General features: G+C 51.8%; 1 long non-coding RNA gene across 3 annotated transcripts in view; it reads left to right on the top strand.

The window, feature by feature from the left end:
* LOC131517745 (uncharacterized) overlaps positions 1-16,696 on the top strand; it is a 31,384-nt gene extending 14,688 nt beyond the window's left edge. For all 3 annotated transcript variants that reach the window (XR_009264788.1, XR_009264790.1, XR_009264789.1), the window contains one exon: positions 16,450-16,696. This is a non-coding gene — a long non-coding RNA (uncharacterized LOC131517745). The remainder of the gene's footprint in view (positions 1-16,449) is intronic.
* Positions 16,697-19,161: the final 2,465 nt, after the last annotated feature.

The following is a 19,161-nucleotide window of genomic DNA, read 5'->3' on the forward strand; positions in this document are numbered from 1 at the left end:
AGGCCATCCCGTATTGTGGTGAGGAACTGAGGACAACATCCTCCAAGCAAGGACAGCAGGAGAGGGGTGTTCAGACTAGAAATGATGACCACTTGTGACCCCAGCTCTGCGTGACCTGGGGCCAGCAAGCCACTCCCAAGCCTCTGTTTTGTCATCTGTGGAATGGGAACAATCCCGGCCCCCACTCCCCGGTGGCAGTGAGGATCAGATATCATTCCTGTGTGTTCCCCTGAAAGCTGGCGTGCCCGACGGACGGGGGCACTCCACGGAGAAGGTGTGATGTGGCTGGCACTGTCGATGGACGCCAGCAGAGGTGAGGCGGGTGGGAACCAGGTGCCCCAGACGCCTCTGTGGGCTGTGCACCCGGCTGACTCTGGACCCCAGCTGCGGCGGCCGCTGGCACTTTGCGGGAGGCTGGGGCGGGCAGGGCCCCGCAGATCCCGGAACAGCAGCGCCCCGCTTCCCTGCATCCCGCCTCGACGTAAACACGGTTGGGAACATTTCAGGACCGCGACAGCAAGAAAAACAAACCCGGGGAACCCAGACAACGAGCACAAATACTAACTTTCATGTCACATCCAGAAACCACGTGTTCATCGGGCCACCTGTGGGCTTGCGGCTCAGCGGGGAGGTGCAGGGTTGTTGTGTTTAGAAACCAAGCTAGGGGTACAGCTGCGGGCGCCACCTCCCTCCGTCCTCCCAGACACGGCCCTTGAGGCCACCTGGACGTCGGCGTGGGGATGGGCACCCATGCCTCTGGCTTTTAAGTCGCCTGGGAGTCAGTGGAGCAGAGGGGGAGGGTCCTGTCACTGCGGGCACCACCTTGGGCACCTCTCCGTGCTCAGCGGGGTCTGGCAAAGGTCTGAGGTCACCTGGCCAGTGAGTGGCAGACTTAGAACTCACGCCAGGACCCCCGACTCCCCAGACACACTCTCTTCCCGCTACCCCCGGCTGACCGGCCACCGTCCTGCTCATGCAAACCGACTACCTATGGGCTTGGGGAGGGCTCCAGATCCCTCCTAGCCTTTGAGACAGCGATGCTGAGAAGTGTTATTTTTATTCGTCCCCAAGCCTTGCCAGATTACATTGTCAAGGCCAGCACTTTGGAGATATTCCCTTGGTTTCGCAATTCACGCAGTGACTAACACATGTTACATTTTGAAAACCTCTCTTGGTAAAAATTTAAGCTGACTTGTAAATACATAAAAGTCTCGATGTTAATGGGGTGCATGATTTCTTGGTGGCTGTTTTGTAATCCCAAGATTCCAAAGGGATGTGGAATTCTATAAAAATGGAGAACGAGAACCCTCCCAGAGCCGCCCTTTGGAACCATCACTACAGGCAGCGGAACAGCCCTTACATCTGTCCGTCGTTACAGAAGTTACAAAATCACTTCGCGTTTCCTGCCCCTGGCAGGGCAGGGCACTTCCGGGGGGTGGTCCGAGCAGGGAGAGCAGAGAAGCCCGGAGTGGAGGATCGGGGTCCCTCCACGGGCAGGAGCGCACGCAGGTAAGTAGGGTGTGGGCCACCGCTTAGCTGAGCTGCCGAGATGTCAAGTCTCGCCGAGCAGGACTCCATCCCGGCCTCACGCCCCTCTGCAGCCTGGGCCACCCACACCCACGCTGTGCCCGTCACACCCACAGCCCCTGCTCCCACGTCCCGGCTCCCTCACTCTGCACCCAGCTCAGCTGATTGCACCAGACCGGTCCCCACCCGGGACAGTCCGCGCCTAGGCTGGACGGGCGGCTCTCTGTCCGAGCATCCGAACTAGGACGTGAAACGGCGGTAGGGCAGTTGGCACTGGGACAACGTGATCTTCCTGCCCATCTGGGACCATGGGGCACGCTGGCTTTGGCGTGGGAAGGTGACGGGGAGAGGAGGAAGAGAGGAGAAAAGTCAAGAACGGTGAGGGAGAGGCTGCCTGCCGTGACAGGCTCCGTAAGGAGTGGGCCCAGGGCTGCCCCCGTGATGACGGGCTCAGCTCGGTGCTCAGAGCGTGGGCAGTGCCTCCCAGCCCCACCAGCACCTCCCTCGCAGCCCCAATTTATTGCCCTAGAGGATAACGCTTATCAGCCTACGGTTACCCCGCTTCTCGTTTCGTTCCCCCGTTCCGTGTCGGTCTCCGCGCTGGACTGTAGACTCCGTGCCTTAAGTGGCCTGTCTGGCTGGCTCCCCGCCATATCAGCAGAGCCCAGCCCAGTGTCTGGGCATAGCGGGCACTTCATAATCACTTGTTGAATTCACGCACCTCTGAGAGAACCGGGGAGCCGGCCTCCTCCACCGCACCCCCATGGGACGGTTTCACCCCTTCGAGAAGTCCAACCAGACACAAGAGCGGCTTCGCTCCTTCCGTGACCTCAGACAGGCAATATGGGGGTGGGGAGGTGACTCCCTAATCAGCAGAACGCTCACCTGGGCTGTGCAAGGGCCAGGAAGCGGCCGTGAAAGTCGAGACACGTTTATGATGCAATAAACTCCAGGATGAACATTGGTCTTCTTCCAAGTTCGGGGCCAATCTGTCTGGGTTCCTCCGGGGCTCTCCCCACGTCCCACCCCCCACCCCACAAGCTGCCTGCCAAACCCAGGGATTCGGGCCATCAAGACACCGTGTCCTTGATGCTGTGGACCGCCCCCCCAGCCCAGGCCCTCTCGGCCAGCATTCCGGTGACCTGGGCGTTTGCAACCCCATAAGCTAAAAAGCGTGTCCAGCCAAAGATAAAACGTCGAGAGGGTGCTTTCTGAAGAAATGTTCGACGCTGTGGAAGAACTCGGTTCGGGAGGTGCCAAACAGGCTTCTTTTTTGCGCTACATAAGTGGGCTGGATGCAGTCCCAGCTCTCGAGACACACATGTGGGCGGGAAAAGGGGTAGGGGACAGACCCTGAGACGGTCACCGTGCGGTGCGACTGGGACACGGCACAAAAATGGCAGTGTGCCCCAGGCCCAGGACGGAAAGACCGGCTATAAATGGGGGATCATCGAGGGGTCCCCAAAGGAAGGAAATTTCCATTGTCTCTTGTCATTTTAACTCGGCATCTCTAGAATACCTACTATATTAGAGCCGGCTGGGTCCTTAATGGAATTACTCAGCCTTCGGTAATAACGAGCCCGTCTAGGTCATGTGGGGAAGCGCTTTTAAGTTATTCTTTTTTATTATGGCAACGACTCACAACGCTTGAAAAGACATTTTCCTTAATTCAATTACCAAGTGAGCTAAATGCATTTGCTGGAGATAATTAAGAATCTTTATAAATATAAAACAATTATCCCATCAAAATACAGTGCTCGGTGTTATTATTCAAGCTGGCTTTTCCATCAAGCGCCCTCCTTTCAAAGCCCAAAGCGCTGCAGGCCTGCCTTTGCTAATCTTCCCAGGGGAAGCTGCCGGTGTCCAGGCCGCGTCGTCCTTCGAGCGTTTCACCACGACGCGGGCATTGGCCCCCCCGTCTACGTCACCCCCTGGACCACGACCTGGACCGCGGCTGAAGCTCCGCCCGGCAGAGCAGGTTATCGAAAAACGGTATGGACCAGACAAGACAACCATGCAGAGTTCGTTGCCCAGCTCGGATGCTGGAACGGAGAGAGAACATCGGTGGGAAAACCAGGGAAATCCAAATCCAGTCTGGAGTCAAGTTAACAATGGACCGATGTCGGCTGGTTGGTAATGGTACCATGCTGCAGTAACACACAGTGTTAGCCACAGGGAAACTGGCCGGGGGGTGCACGGGAACTCCGTACTGTCTCTGCAACTTCTTCATAAATCTGAAATTGTTCTACGATGGACAGTTTATTCAAAAAAACCAAGACCGCGGTGGGACCGACTGCATAAGCGGAAGGGCGGATCACTACTGCTCAGTACTTCCCATCTTTAGAAGCCTGTCTTGGGCGCCCCCCCACCCCCAACTACAGGCAGGAACAGCAATGTTACGTCATGCGTGGGGGCTAGGAAAAGGGGAGCGCCCTTCAATGGAGTTGTGTTTGATGTCAGGTGCCCCAGACGCACCAGTCACACGCCCTTCCTAGACCTCCCGAGGACCTGGGCGGGCTCTGGGGGAGCCAGGCCAAGTTAAAATCCCTCCGAGCTGCGTTGTGACTTTCGTGGCCACACCATAATAATATCTATATTTAAAATTTTCTTTGGGGCGCCTGGGTGGCTCAGCGTCCGAATTCAGCTCAGGTCACGATCTCATGGTCCGTGAGTTCGGGCCCCACGTCGGGCTCTGTGCTGACAGCTCGGAGCCTGGAGACTGCTTCTTTGGATTCTGTGTCTCCCTTTTTCTCTGCCCCTCCCCCACTCACGTTCTGCCTCTCTGTCTCTGTCTCTCTCAAAAATAAACATTTAAAAAAAATAATAAATAAAAATAATATAAAATTTTTTTCTTTTATAAACCTTCGAATGCTTTGCCACGTTTCTGCTTTAAGCAAAATCCAATAGATGTGCACGAGCCCCTAAGAGAACAGTGTTGGGACAGACATTCTCGCGCCGTGCCCGCCGCACCTAATTGAGAAGCAGGGTCCCCAGGCCACACTTCCCCAGCTAAGTGACCTGGAACAACTCACTTAACCAGAGCACCTTCGATCCCTCGTATGGGCACCGGGGGTCATGAGGGCTGCTGTGCGGGCTTTGATGAGGACGGCCTGAGTTCATCGGTGTGACAGCGCTAACGCGAGCCCGGCCCCCAGCAGGAGATCGATAAGGAAAAGCCGGCTTCTGTGAAACATCCTAGCCGTCTGAGCAAGACAACAGTATTTCCATCTCCTAAACGTTCCCAAGAGAGCCTCGGCGGGAGTCTGCCAACATGACCTCTTGATTACCCTCAGCAAGTGCTCTCGTTACCTGAGACTGGAAGTACTTGAAAGGCATCCGGCCCCCACCACCTCGCCCTGAGCGCTCTGCACCCCCTGGCCCCCCACTTGCCACCCGAGGCGTGCACGCTGGGTGTCCCCGGACGGCCGTCTCCCGGCCCTTTCTGGATCTCATTCTCCTAGCCGGGGGCTCAGATTCCCTCGCTGCACTAAACACAAGGGAGGGTGTTTATGAACGGGATCTGACCCAAGTCCAGGCTCAACCCAGAATTTCCCTGTTTGCTTTTGCTTCTCCTGGGTGCACTGGCGGGACGGCCCGGGGACTCGAGCCATCGCGATGACAGTCTCGGTGTGGGCGTCAGGGCTGACCTCCCAGTCCTCCGGGCCGCTTCTGCTGAGGGCTCAGACAGGCTTGTCATGTTAGGTAACTGCCAGGGCTGAGCCTGCAGGAGAGACTCCATCCCTGGCGCTCCTGCGAGTGTTTTCCCGGTTTGTTTAGCTTGGGAAGTTGGGCAAGAGCAGGTAGAAATACTCTGGGTCAAACACGAGCCGTTGCAAGAAACTGACTCACGCTTTACCAACAGCATTATTCATCCTCTTTCCTCTAGCGGGCTATTCACGTATTCATTTATTCGGCAAATATTTATGGAGCGGCCAACATGTGTCTCTGGGTCCACTCACACCCCAACCTCACATCCTTACAGAGCCGGTCAAAGGTTGCCCCCTCCGGGAAGCCCGCGCCGGGACTCTTTGCCAGACACCATCCCTCTCTGTCCCAAGGAAGGTCAGCGGAAGGAGCTGGCCGTGGGGTCAGACGGGCCGGCTGAGAAGCAAGGCTCCAGGACCCCCCCATGTGTGTCCCCGGGCAGGTTACTGAAGCTTTCTGCCTCTTTCCTCATCTATAACGTAATATGAATACTTACCTCCTACAATGAATGCCTGGGGATGCTACATAAAAGGCAGTAAACATCGTTTGCAAAATGCAACTTAGCTTGTGGAAAGAAGAGGAGTCGGGCGCCTGGGTGGCTCAGTCCGTTAAGCCCCCAACTTCAGCTCAGGTCGTGATCTCACCGTTCGTGAGTTCGAGCCCCGCGTCGGGCTCTGCGCTGACAGCTCAGAGCTAGTTCCCCCCCTCCCCGATTCAGTGTTCCTCCCTTCAGGCACAGATGAACACGTTCCCTGCCCCTTCTAATTAGCCTGTCCTTGTGACTGGTTCTGGCCAAAAGGTGCTGAGAAAGAGAGATGTGAGCCGCTTCTAGACTAAAGCAATCAACAGCCCATGCCAGACTCTCCAGGGCCTTCTCTCCTCCCAGTCCCTCGGTGCCCATGGATGCCGTGCACCCAGATAGCAGAGCTGTGTTGAGATTGAGGAAACCTGGATCATTGAGTTACTCTGTGGCAGACAGTTGCCTGGAGAGTTGCTCAGATTCCCTGCAAACTTTGTAAGAGCTTCAAGAAGAAGAAATAAGTCTCTGTTAGGTTGAACCAGTAAGAGGGACTATTTGTTACTGAAGCAGAACATAGGCTACCCCGACTAATACACCTGGCAAAAAGAGATAGCAAGCAGGGTAACAAGGTAACTTGTTCATCACTATTGGGGCCTAGGCGGAGAAAACTAATCTCTTCTGAGAATTCATATCCACAGTCCTTACTTCCCAAGAGTTGGTGGGGGGGGGGGGGAGGCGGGTTGGATTTACACCATCTTTGTGATCCAGAAAATCCCAAACTGTAAAATCAACTTAAAGATATTTCTGATAAGGTCCGGTTAGTGGAAACAAACTCAAATCCCCCTCAACCTGACCTCATAGGATTCCCACAAATACAGACCCACTGAACAGGAAATCACAATCCCAAGTTAGAACCCCCAAATTCAACAAATAAATGCAATTACTGAGTAGGAAACTTAAATAAACTTTTTCTTAGTGTTTCAAGAACGGAAATCAAGAAACCGAACAATGGGCAGTTAGCAAAGTACTTTCAAAAAAGACCAAATAAACTTGAAAAAGAACCAAAACAACTGGCTATGAAAATCTTGTTAATAATATTAAGCCCTCAGGGCGCCTGGGTGGCTTAGTCAGTTAAGTGTCTGATTTCGGCTCAGGTCACGATCTCGCGGTTCATGGGTTCGGGCCCCACGTCAGGCTCCGTGCTGACAGCTCGGAGCCTGGAGCCTGCTTCGGATTCTGTGTCTCCTTCCCTTTCTACCCTTCCCCCACTTGTGCTCTGTCTCTCCCTGTCTCTCAAAACTAAATCAATGTTTTTTTTAAAAAGTATTAAAGAAAAGAAAAAGAAGAGCATGCAGAAAGAAGATCTTAGGTACGTGCGTGGTGGGAGAGGTTGGGGCAGAGTGTAGTAGCTACTAAAATGTGAGGGAAGGTCTCACTGAGAAGGTGAAAGCTGGGCAAAGACTTGAAGTAAGGGGGGGAGCGAGCGGAACGGAGTATGGAGGGAGAGCAAGCCAGGCAGGGGGAACAACTAGCAGATTAGTCATTTGCGTATCTTCTTCCGTGGAGTAGCTGCTCAAAGCTTTTTCTGATGAGGCACTGTTTGTCCTATCCTAGAGTTGCAAAAATGTTCTTATTTCTTCTGATAAAGTCCTTTACCATGTGGGTGTATTGCAAACCTGTGCTCACAGGCTGTGGTTCATCTGTTCATTTTCTTAACAGGTCCCTTGAAATACAGATGCTGTTCATTTTGATGACCTCCATTTGGCCAAGTTTTACTTTTATGGTTTTGGTTGTTTGGGTCTTATTAAGAAACCTTCGCCTACCCCAAGGTCACAAATATTTTTTCTATATTTTCTAGAAGTTTTATATTTTTTGGCCTTTATGTTTAGGACTGTGATCCCTTTCAAGTTAATTTTTGTGTATGATGTGAGGTAGGGGTGGAGGTTTGTATTTTTTATATATGGATATCCCACTGTTGCACCATTTGTTTTAAAGGTTTTGCTTTTCCCAATGATTTACCTTGGCCCTTCTTTAAAAAATCAATTGGTCATATATACATGGATCCATTTCTGGGTTCTCTATTCTATTCTATTGATCTAGATATCTATCCTTAGGTGAATATCATACTATTGCGTTAAAATAGGTCTTAAGGGGCGCCTGGGTGGCGCAGTCGGTTAAGCGTCCGACTTCAGCCAGGTCACGATCTCGCGGTCCGTGAGTTCGAGCCCCGCGTCAGGCTCTGGGCTGATGGCTCGGAGCCTGGAGCCTGTTTCCGATTCTGTGTCTCCCTCTCTCTCTGCCCCTCCCCCGTTCATGCTCTGTCTCTCTCTGTCCCAAAAATAAATTAAAAACGTTGAAAAAAAATTAAAAAAAAAATAGGTCTTAAAATTCAATAGTCTAAATCCTCCCACTTGGTTCTTTTTTGAAAATTGCTTTGGCTATTCTAGGTCTTTTGCATTTCCATTTAAATTTTAGGATCACCTTGTCAATTTGTACAAAAAAAGACGGGCTGTAATTGTAATTGGGATTATGTTGAATCTATAGCTCATTGAAGACAGGATTGAGGGGCACCTGGGTGGCTCAGTCAGTTGAGTGTCAGACTCTTGATTTCAGCTCGGGTCATGATCCCAGGGTCATGGGATGAAGCCCTGCATTGGGCTCTGTGCTGAGCATGAAGCCTACTTAGGATTCTCTCCCTTTCCCCCACCTCTGCCCCTCTTCCCTGCTCTCTCTCGCTCAAATTAAAAAACAAAAAAAAAGACAGAATTGAAATCTAATAATATTGAGTCTTTGGATGCATGAACATGGTAAATCTCTTTATTTCCTTGTGCCACGTTTAATCTCTCCCAGGATTGCTTTATAAATTTTGGCATACGGTCTTGTATATATTTTGTGAAGTAAATCCCTAGGCGTTTCATACATTCTATGCTATTGTAAATGGTATTATTTGTAAGCTTTTTTATTTTGAGATAATTTTAAAATATCAGAAGACTTGCCAGAAGAGTACAGCGAGTTGCCATATAACCTTCACTCACCTTCCCTTAACGTCAATACCTAAATCGTGGTACAGTTTGGAAAACCGAGACATTAACGTTGGTATGATGCTCTTTACTGAACTGCAGACTTTGTTTAGATTTTACCAATTTGTCCACTAGTGTTCTTTTTGACTCCAAGATCCCCCATCATATTTAGTTGACACAGCTCCTTAGTCTCCTACAGTCTGTGACAGTCGTTCAGTATTCCTGTCTTTCGTCACTTGACACTTTTGAAGAGTAATGGTTAGGTGTTCTGTAGACTGCCCCTCAAGCTAGCTTTGTCTGATGTTTCCCCATGATTATTTGAGGTTAAGCATTATCAAGAAGAACATCACTGGGGTGATAGGCATCATAGTGGGTAGTTCATAATCACTTGGAGATCCCTGCATGGTATTATCCTATTTTTTCTTTTCAGTAGTAAGTTTGGGGTGGGAGACACTTAGAGACTAAGCAAATACTCTGTTTCTCCTTAAACTTTTGCCTGCTAATTTTAACATCCACTAGTGCATCTTGCCTCCATTACTTCTGTGGAATTATAACGGTGATTTTCCTGTTACCCTCATTCCTTTGACAGTTAGCTGGAATTCTCTAAGCTGTTGCTCCCTCTCTCCCATGTATGCATTTATCCCATTATTAATTTTATCAGCATGGACTAACAGACATTTACTTTATTCTTTGAGTTATACTTCAGAATCGCCATTGTTTATTCCGCTGCTCAAATTGTTCTAGCTTTGGCCGTTGGAAGCTCTCTCAGATTGGCTCCAATAGCTTTTCAACATTCCCCCATCCTTTCGCTTTCTACATGATTATATAATGTCATCATATGATGCCATTCATATGATTGGCATTTGATTATATGATTCATTTGTAGTAAAGTACTTTTTAATTCTGATTACCCAATGTTCTTTGCTAGTTTATAGTATATATATAGTCTGTATACTATACATATTCATATATATATGCTACATATAAATATGCAATTGACTTTTGTATATTAAAAATGGGTTTCTTTTATTTTTTGAGAGAGAGAGAGAGAGAGAAGGAGAGAGAGAGCACATGCTCAAGTGGGGCAGAGGGAAGAAAAGAGAGAATCCCAAGCAGTCCCCACTCCCAGCACAGAGCTTGATCCCACAACCCTGAGATCATGACCTGGGCCGAAACCAAGAGTGGGGCACTTGATCAACTGAGCCACCCAGGTGCCCCTAAAATCGGTTTCTTGTAGGCAACATATAGTTGGGCCTTGTTTTTGTATCCAGTGTCACAACCTCTGCCTTTTATTGGAGTATTTAGACCTTTATGGTTTAGACGTTTACCTAATACAATTATCAGCATCGCTGGGTCTAATTCTAGCATATTTGTATCTGTTTTCTATTTGTCCCATCGGTTCCTTTTTCCCCTTCTTTTCCTTCTTTGGGATTAATTTTCATTCTATCTCCCCCACTAATATCTAATAAACTATATCTCTTTGTTCTAATTTTTAGGAGTTGCTCTGGGATTCAAAATACGCATATTTAACTTCTCAGAGTCTAGTTCCAAATGTTACATAAGGTCACGTGTGACACAAGTATCCTGAAGCAACATGCTTCATTCCAACTCTCCTGTCCATTGTGCTATGGTTGCCATAGATTACACTTTTCTCTCTTTTTTTTAAATGTTTATTTATCTTTGAGAGAGAAAGAGAGACAGAGCATGAGCGGGGAAGGGAAGAGAGAGGGAGACAGAATCCAAAGCAGGCTCCAGGCTCCCAGCTGTCAGCACAGAGCCCGACATGGGGCTCGAACCCACAAACCTTGAGATCATGACCTGAGCCGAAGTTGGATGTTTAACCGACTGAGCCACCCAGGCGTCCCACTTCTACGTCTCAATATGCAAAATGTTACCTTGTTGATATTTGGTATTCAGTAGGCAATGGTCTCTTAAGGAAATTAAAAGTTGAAAACTATTTTAATGAGTTTTTTAAATACATATAGCAGAATAATGTGAAAGATTTCATGGACAATAGCAATTTATGCCCCATATATGTTTTCATATGTTTATGTTTAATACACAAAATGTGTAGAAGGATCCGCACCAAACATTATTTCCTTTGGGGAACAGGTCAGAAGGGTTTGTTTTTATTAAGGTTCTATTTGTATTTGGATGGAATGAGACTATATGACACCTATAATGTCACTATATTTAATCAAGTTTTTATTTTATTTTTAATAACACTTATGAGCCACCAGAATGCCACAAACATAACTGCAAACAATTACTCTTAAAGTGGGCTTTTGTTTGTTAAAAAAATTGTTTTTTTACATTTACCTATGTATGTTCCAAGTCCATTTCCAATACTCTTCACCACTTTTGGTAAATCCAGCTTTCCACCTGACATCATTTTCTTTCTTCTTGAAGAACTTTCTTTCACATTTCTTGTAGTGCCATTCTGTTGGTGTCTTAAAAACGATATTGCCTTCATGTTTGAAAGATATTTTTGCAGAGTAATAGAAGTCTAGATTAACGGCTTCTTTCACTATTTTAAAGACGTCACCCCGGGGGCGCCTGGGTGGCACAGTCGGTTAAGCGTCCGACTTCAGCCAGGTCACGATCTCGCGGTCCGTGAGTTTGAGCCCCGCGTCAGGCTCTGGGCTGATGGCTCGGAGCCTGGAGCCTGTTTCCGATTCTGTGTCTCCCTCTCTCTCTGCCCCTCCCCATTCATGCTCTGTCTCTCTCTGTCCCAAAAATAAATAAAAAATGTTGAAAAAAAAAAAATTTAAAAAAAAAAAAATTGTTTGAACAGTTTGAACAGTAATACTTTAGATGTGATAAAAATGGCTTCCCTTATTTTAAATGCTAATTAATTGGGGGCGCCTGGGTGGCTCAGTCGGTTAAGCGTCCGACTTCAGCCAGGTCACGATCTCGCGGTCCGTGAGTTTGAGCCCCGCGTCAGGCTCCGGGCTGATGGCTCGGAGCCTGGAGCCTGTTTCCGATTCTGTGTCTCCCTCTCTCTGCACCTCCCCTGTTCATGCTCTGTCTCTCTCTGTCCCAAAAATAAATAAAAAACGTTGAAAAAAAATTAAAAAAAAAAAAAAGACGTCACCCCGTTGACTCCTGGCTTGCATTGTTTCCAAAAAGAATACCGCTGTCATTTTTGTATTGTCCCCTCTGCATGTCTCATTCTTCTCTGGCTGCTTTTGGGATTTTCTCTCTAACTCTGCTTTCTGAAACTTCACCGTGACGTGTGTTGGTGTGGCTCTCTTTGTATTTATCCTACTTGGGACTTATTGAACTTGTCGGATTTGCAAAGTTAGAGTTCCCGTCAAATTTGGACATGGTGTCTCAGCTGGGCCTCCTGGAAAGAGCACTTCTGTCATTGAGTAGAAGAGCCAACCGATATGTTTTACCGAGCTGGATAACCACGCTGCTCAGAATGCTGTCCAGGAGCCTGAACAGGTGGATAAGGCTCAGTGTTAATGGTGCTGTGGTTGGGATGGAGTCGGGTGAGACTCTGTGAGGTCTTCTCCATTACTTGGAGGGTTAGGACAGCATTGCCACTGCCTCTGGGCACAGTTGTGGTGATGGCTATGCCACACGGTGGCCCGGACGCAGGAAGCAACATGAGTCCTTTGGAAAAGAGGTGCGGTTTGAGCTTGGGGAATGGGCGTCTCAATCAGACCCATCTTCCCTGGATGCTGTGGACATACCACGGCCACACGGGCAGGAGAAAGCTCAGCACGTAGGAGGAAGAGTCTGCGTTGTCTCTGGGGTCTCCCTCCCCATGGAAGCTAGATCTGTTGGTGCACACAAGCGCCTCCCTGACAAGCTAGCATTGCCAAGCACTTGGCTTCTCCTGGTCACCTCGGTGTCCATTCCCAACACTACATTTGCTGCTGCCCGTTTCCCTCTCCCAAGCGTTGGCCCAAATGTGGAACTCAACCCCTTGTCTTTCCATAAGAAACCACATATGGACGGCCTGTGTCTGAGCGCAGTCTCTACCGAAGGTTGGAGGGGAGGGGTTCTTCCATCATGGCCATGAGGACACCAGGACTCAGACCTTCCTTGGCCCTTCCCGTCCCCTTTCCTGCCAGACCCCCGGAACCCCGCACTCTTCCTTGCCTGGAGTTCCCCCGCCTTGAGGGTCACCCTCCCCTCCAAGGGACTTACCCAAGAATTTTCTTCCCCAAAGACACAGAGCTGGAAGGCAGGTGAGCAAAGAGGTACTCCCCCCAGGTGCAGAATTAAAGGAGGCACCAAAAATTCTGTGATGAAGACAAGCCACCTTTCGTGTGATATTTTTAAAGTCGAACGTGACGCAAATACAACCCAACCACCAAACAATAAGCCGCCCGATTCAAAAACGGGCAAAGGACTTGAACAGACAGTGCTGCAAAGAAGTTACAGAAATGACCGAACAGCCCCTGAAAAGATGCTCAGCCTCATTAGTCGTCAGGGAAAGTGCAAAGCAAAGTCAGTAAGATACCACTGCACAACCACTGGGATGGATAGAAGAAAACAGTCACTTAAAAATGGAGAATAGCAAATGTTGGCGAGGGTGTGGAGAAACCGGAAGCCACTACACCACCGGTGGGCATGCAAAATGGTGCAAAACGGTGGTTCCTTTAAAAACTAAACATAAAGGGGCGCCTGCGTGGTTGAGCCAGTGAGCGCCTGACTCTTGGTTTCAGCACAGGTCATGATCTCGTGGTTCATGGGATCGAGTCCCGAGGTGGAATTCTCTCTCTCTCCCTCTGTCTCTGGCCCTCCCCCACTCATGCTCTCTGTCCCTCTCTCTCTCTCTCTCTCTCTCTCTCTCTCTCTCAAAATAAGTAATTTTTTAAAAATAATTAAACATAGAATTGTCCTATAATCCAGGAGTTCCACTTCTGAGGATATACTCAAAATAATTGAGGGGGGGGGGGAAGCAACCTTAAATGCCCATATTCACAGCAGCACTATTCACAAGAGACAAAGTGCAAATCAACCCAAGCTTCCCTCAAGCAGATGAATGGATACACAAGATGGAATATTATTCAGTCATAAAAAGGAGGGAGTTCCGACACCTGCTACACATGGATGAGCCTGGAGGATGTTATGCTGAGTGACACGGGCAGTCACAAAAGAACATCGTGTGACTCCATTCACACAAGGTGTCTAGAGTATGCAAATTCGTGAAGACGGAAAGCAGCATGTGGGGGCCAGGATCCGGGGAGGGGCAAAGGGGAGTTAGTGTTTTGAAAAATGTAAAAGTTCTGGGGATGGATGGTGGTAGTGGTTGTAAAACACTGCAAATGTACTTGGGGCGCCGGGGTGGCTCAGTCGGTTGAGCATCCGACTCCGGCTCAGGTCATGATCTCGCAGTTCGTGGGTTCGAGCCCCGCGTCGGGCTCTGTGCCGACAGCTCGGAGCCTGGAGCCTGCTTCTGATTCTGTGTCCCTCTCTCTCTCCGCCCCTTTCCTGCTCACTCTGTTTCTCTCTCTCTCTCTCTCTCTCTCTCTCTCAAAAATAAATAAACATTAGGGGCGCCTGGGCGGCTCAGTCGAGTGAGCGTCCGACTTCGGCTCAGGTCATGATCTCATGGCTCGTGGTTTCGAGCCCCGTGTCAGGCTCTGTGCTGACAGCTCGGAGCCTGGAGCCTGTTTCAGATTCTGTGTCTCCCCCTCTCTCCGCCCCTCCTCCACTTGTGCTCTTTCTCTCGCTCAAACAAAAGTAAATAAATAATCATTAAAATTTCTTGAAGGAAATATTAATATATTTTACCACAATTAAAAACAAAGTAACAAACAAACACACCGACGGCCTGCGCTCTGGGTTCCTGGCTCTCCGCGGTAGCCGCGCGGGACGAGCATCCAGGAGGGGCTTCCTCCTCCTCTGCCCTCTCAGCTCCGTGGACCAAAGTCCCCATTTCATCTGGCCACGGGCCACTGCTTGTAAAACAACAAAGGTAAATATTTTCTACCTTGACTCGGTAGAGTAGAAACAGAAGAGATCCAGTTCGATTTTTAGAGTTTTGTTCCCCGAACGCGTTTCCTAACCTTTATATTGTCAATGCTCCTTAATCCAGAAGGCACACAGGGGACCACTCCCCAAGCCTCCTCCGTGACACGCCCTGGTCACCAATCGGCCGGGAATGAGAGCCGCCCGCCTCGGGCCTGCTGTGACAGGGAGCTTCCTGCTCGCCGTCCTCACGATGCAGGCGCAGTCTCGGGGCTGAATGTGCCTAAGTCACACAGCTGAGCAACGCTGCACGAGCCCAGAGCGTCCAGGTGACTTTGCCCGAGGACACACGGCTGGCCGGAACTTTGGCTTTGGGCTCTGGCCCCTCCCCTCCCACCCCTCCACCCACCAGACATGTCCTTGTGCATCTTTTTTTTTTTTTAATTTTCTTCATGTTTATTCATTTTTGAGAGACAGAGCGTGAGCGGGGGAGGGGTGGAGAGAGAGGGAGACGCCGAATCCGAAGCAGGTTCCAGCTGTCAGCACAGAGCCCGACGTGGGGCTCAAACCCGCAGATCGGGAGATCCTGACCCGAGCCGAAGCCGGACGCCCAATCGGCTGAGCCCCCCGGGGGCCCCAAGTCCTTGTGCCTCTTAACAACAGCCTCGGATCTAGTTCAAGCCCATCTCCCCGCAAGGCTCCCCAGCACCGCGACCACCAATGCACACAAGCAGGAGGCCAGGCCCTCAGCCGGTGCAGGCGGGCCTGGGCTCTCGGGGCCTGGCTCCTCCTGCACCTGAGGCTGGGGCCCTCCCGGCGGGGCAGAACCCCCCGATAAGGAGGCTTGCGTGGCCCGAGATGCCCGTGCCGAGCCTGGGGTGGCGCCGGGGCCAACGCGCATTCCTGGGCCCGGCCTTCGCAGTGTCGGCCCTCCTTTCCCACAAGGCCCCGCGTCTCTGCTTGGTATGCGACAGGGGTCCCTGCCAGGGTCCCGCTGCCTTCCCAGGCCATTCAAGTCAACTCCAGCAAAGGCTTTTTGTTGTTATTACCACCCTCCGCCATTAGCAGGGACAGTTTTTGTCTTCCCAAATGGGAAAGTATCTTTTACTTTTCTCTTTTGACATTGACTATTTGGCCCAAAGCAGGGACCAATTAAACTAATTAATCCCTAGGCATCTTGCCGACCGAGAGACCAGGCTCTTGCTCCAGAGGGAGCAAGCGGGCTCTCATATCGTGTGGCTCTGACCTTTGGGCCGGTCAGCAACCCGGAGACCCCAGGCTCTAGCCCGCCCCCCACCCCAGGCTTCCGGGGATTCACGTCCTGAGGCTTCCCGCCCCCCCCAGCCCCGACCTGCCCACACAGGGGGCATCAGGCCCCCCTGGGGGGCTCTCTCATGGAGCCAGACTGCAGCTCCCAGGGGGACCGCTTTCCGCTTCCATATGCAATTAGCACTTTCTCTTAGAGGGGGAATGCAGAACCCCAAATTCAGAAAGAGTCCCATCAGCTGAAAGGAGGGGCTCTCAAGGTGGGGCTCGGAGGTCCTTGGGGGCCTCTGGCGGGGGCGGGGGCAGGGCGCCTATGCTTCAGGGCCGCCCAGCTCCTGCTGAACCGGTCCCTCGTCAGATGCATTTTCTTCACGGACAACAGCAGAATTTCTTTGGCTCTCTGGCAAGGAGCAGCTGTCCACGCTGTTTATTCAGATACCATTCTGGCAATACTCACAAGGTTGTTTTTTCTCTTCCCCGCAGGCTCTGAAACCATCCATAGGGCAGTTGGACGCGCTGTCTACACATGGCTCTCCCGAGTGGCATCTTCCAAGAGCCCTTTGCCGCTCCGGGCCCCTCCCCCGCCGCCTCCCACCCCTGCGAACGGGCCTGTTTCTGCGAGCACTGAAGACGGGAAACACGCGATCTTGAATGTGTCTCTTTCACGGTCACACATTTTTTTCGTTGTGCATCTTGGCTGATCCATGATTTAAGATCCCCAGCAACTGTTTCCAGGTCGGTTTTCAAAGTGTTTTTGCACCTTTGACCCCCCCCCCAACCCCTGCCACCCCCCCCACCCCACTCCTCCCAGCCCTCACCCACCCCGCCCTGAGAAAAAAGAAAACCAGAGGGCACTGGCCAGGGGCGTGAAGCACGTCTCTGAAAGCATTTATTTTTTCAGTAAAAGTTTCATGGTTTTGCCTCTGGTTTCCCCTTGCTGCTCGGAGCCCTAGGCTTGCAGACCCAAGATTTGTTCCGCGGCCTTGCACACACGGGTACATCCTGACAGGCACCGGGTTCCAGAACTTTGCACAACACTGTGACCACAAGCACTCAGGATATGTGAGGCCGTGTCTCCCCGTTGTCTCCCGACACCCGGTCGTTTCCTGGCCCAGAGGCACCACCAGGGGTCCGCACCCTGCCCCCCTTGGGTGTCTCTCCCTCCAGACTAAGTACAGCCCCCACACAGGGTGCTCGGGCCCCCAGCCCTCCCAGCCGGCCTCACCTTACAGCCCCCCACATGCTGGTCTGAGGGGCCGCTGACCATCTAGCAAACAGCCCACATCCCCCTCGTGGCCCTCGCTCTGCCCATGTCCCCGCCTGCTGCGGTTCCCCCCCCCCCCCACCGCCCCCACACCCCTGCCCTCGTGCCTGAGTCTCCTATGTTGCGGTAACAAATCACACAAACTTCATGGCTCCACACAGCACAAATTTATGACTAGACGGTGCTGGAAGTCAGGCGTCCAAAGCGGCCTCGCTGGGCTAGAACCAAGATGTCGAGGAGCCAGCTCCTTCTGGAGGCTCTAGCGGGAACATCCGTTTCCCGGCCACGGCCAGCTTCTGGAGGCGCCCGCATCCCTCGCTCCCGACACCATTCTCCGTCTTTGAGTCGCAGCATTACGCCCTCCCCTTCCCTCCTCATCACATCTCCTTTTCCCTGGCTCTGAGCCCCTCCTCACCTACCTCCCTCCTTCCCTTATGAGCACCCTCGAGGTCACGATGGTCCACCCGGGCAATCCATCCCTGTCTCCTCCGAGTCGCCCCAGGGCCTGTACTCAGCCGAGCACAGGGCACGCACCTGCTCACAGCTCACAGGCCGTTGGCTCCCGGGTCCCGCCGGACTTCCCAAAGCGACGTATGAAGTCGCAGGACAGAAGTATCCGCCCCAGGTCACAGGTGGAAAGCTGAGGCGTGTGCAGCAGGGAAGGGGTGCACAGGGACCCTGCTGGGCCTGCAGCCCCTGGTAGTGAACCTGCGGCACACAGCGGGCATCTGCGCCTCCAGGCAAACGGCCACAAGTACGCGAGGGCGGGTCGGGAATTCCTCCCGCGGTACGGGTCCACGGCGCCGGCACTTTGGGGTTTGGAATGGAGGGTCTCGCTTCTCCCCCCAGACTCACCTCTTCCCCATGGGGCTGCCCGAGGGAAGAGCACAGGACGAAGGGGCAGACAGACCCGGGCAATGCACGCGTGCGCACACGCACGTGGGCGGCTGAACATCCCGAGCCTCAGATCCCACCTCACTATGGACTATGAGCGGATTGACGTGTGCACGTTCCAAGCCCTGGGCCTCGGAGAAGGGGGCAGAGCATGACTCCTCTGCTTGGCCCTGGCTGGAATGCAGACGGGGTGGAGGGAGCTGCCGCAGCCATCTGAGACCGTGAGCTCAGAGTTTCTTGTGGAGGACATAGCAGCGGGCTCCCCGGCGTCTAGGCTTCCGACGTCCCGGTGGCCCCACATCCAGAACCGCCTGTGTTTGGACTGAAGGGGGAGAAAGAAAGAAACGTCCATCATGTTTAAGCCACTCTCTGGGGGCATCTTTGTTCTAGCAGCAAGCATGAACAGCATCCCGACTGATACAGATTCAGGCACACAGAAGGGATGGGCGCTGCTCTTGTAGCTAAATCCCCCTCGGTCTGGCCTCCGTGGTCCAGGACACAGGTGTTGTGAGCTGGAAAGCTGTCGCCAGCCCCCCACCCCCACCCCGCCGTGCTGTGATCTTGCCCTAAAAGTGCTCCCTCGGACGCATAGAAGGCAGACCACATCCCGATGGCCCCTGGAACTCTAGGACTGGTTTGAAAGACTCATAATGTTGGGGTGGTGGGGGGGTGCTTCCTGACTTTGGGAACTGATCTGGGAGAGTCACCAGATGGCTTTGGAGACACAGTCTCGGTGGAAGAGAAGAGGTTGGTCCCAGGAGGCATCCCCAGCAGGACAGGGGGGCCGGCCCTGGGGCCGCTATCTGAATGGAGTGCTGTCCCCCTGGCCAAGCCTGTTGATTCCGGGGACAGCAAGGCAGTCGCTCTTGAATGAGCAAGATAAGTGAAGAGCAAGATGGGCCTGGAAAGAAGAGACCAACTTTATGAGAATAAAAAGCCAGGTCTGGACAAGATCTCTAGGTGGGGTTACATGCAACATGGCACGAACCGGTTGTAAATAGACCAGCAGTCGACTAGTTTTAGAAGGAATTGTATTT

The sequence above is a fragment of the Neofelis nebulosa genome, chromosome 7 (genome assembly GCF_028018385.1).
Source record: "Neofelis nebulosa isolate mNeoNeb1 chromosome 7, mNeoNeb1.pri, whole genome shotgun sequence".
Lineage (NCBI taxonomy): Eukaryota > Metazoa > Chordata > Mammalia > Carnivora > Felidae > Neofelis > Neofelis nebulosa.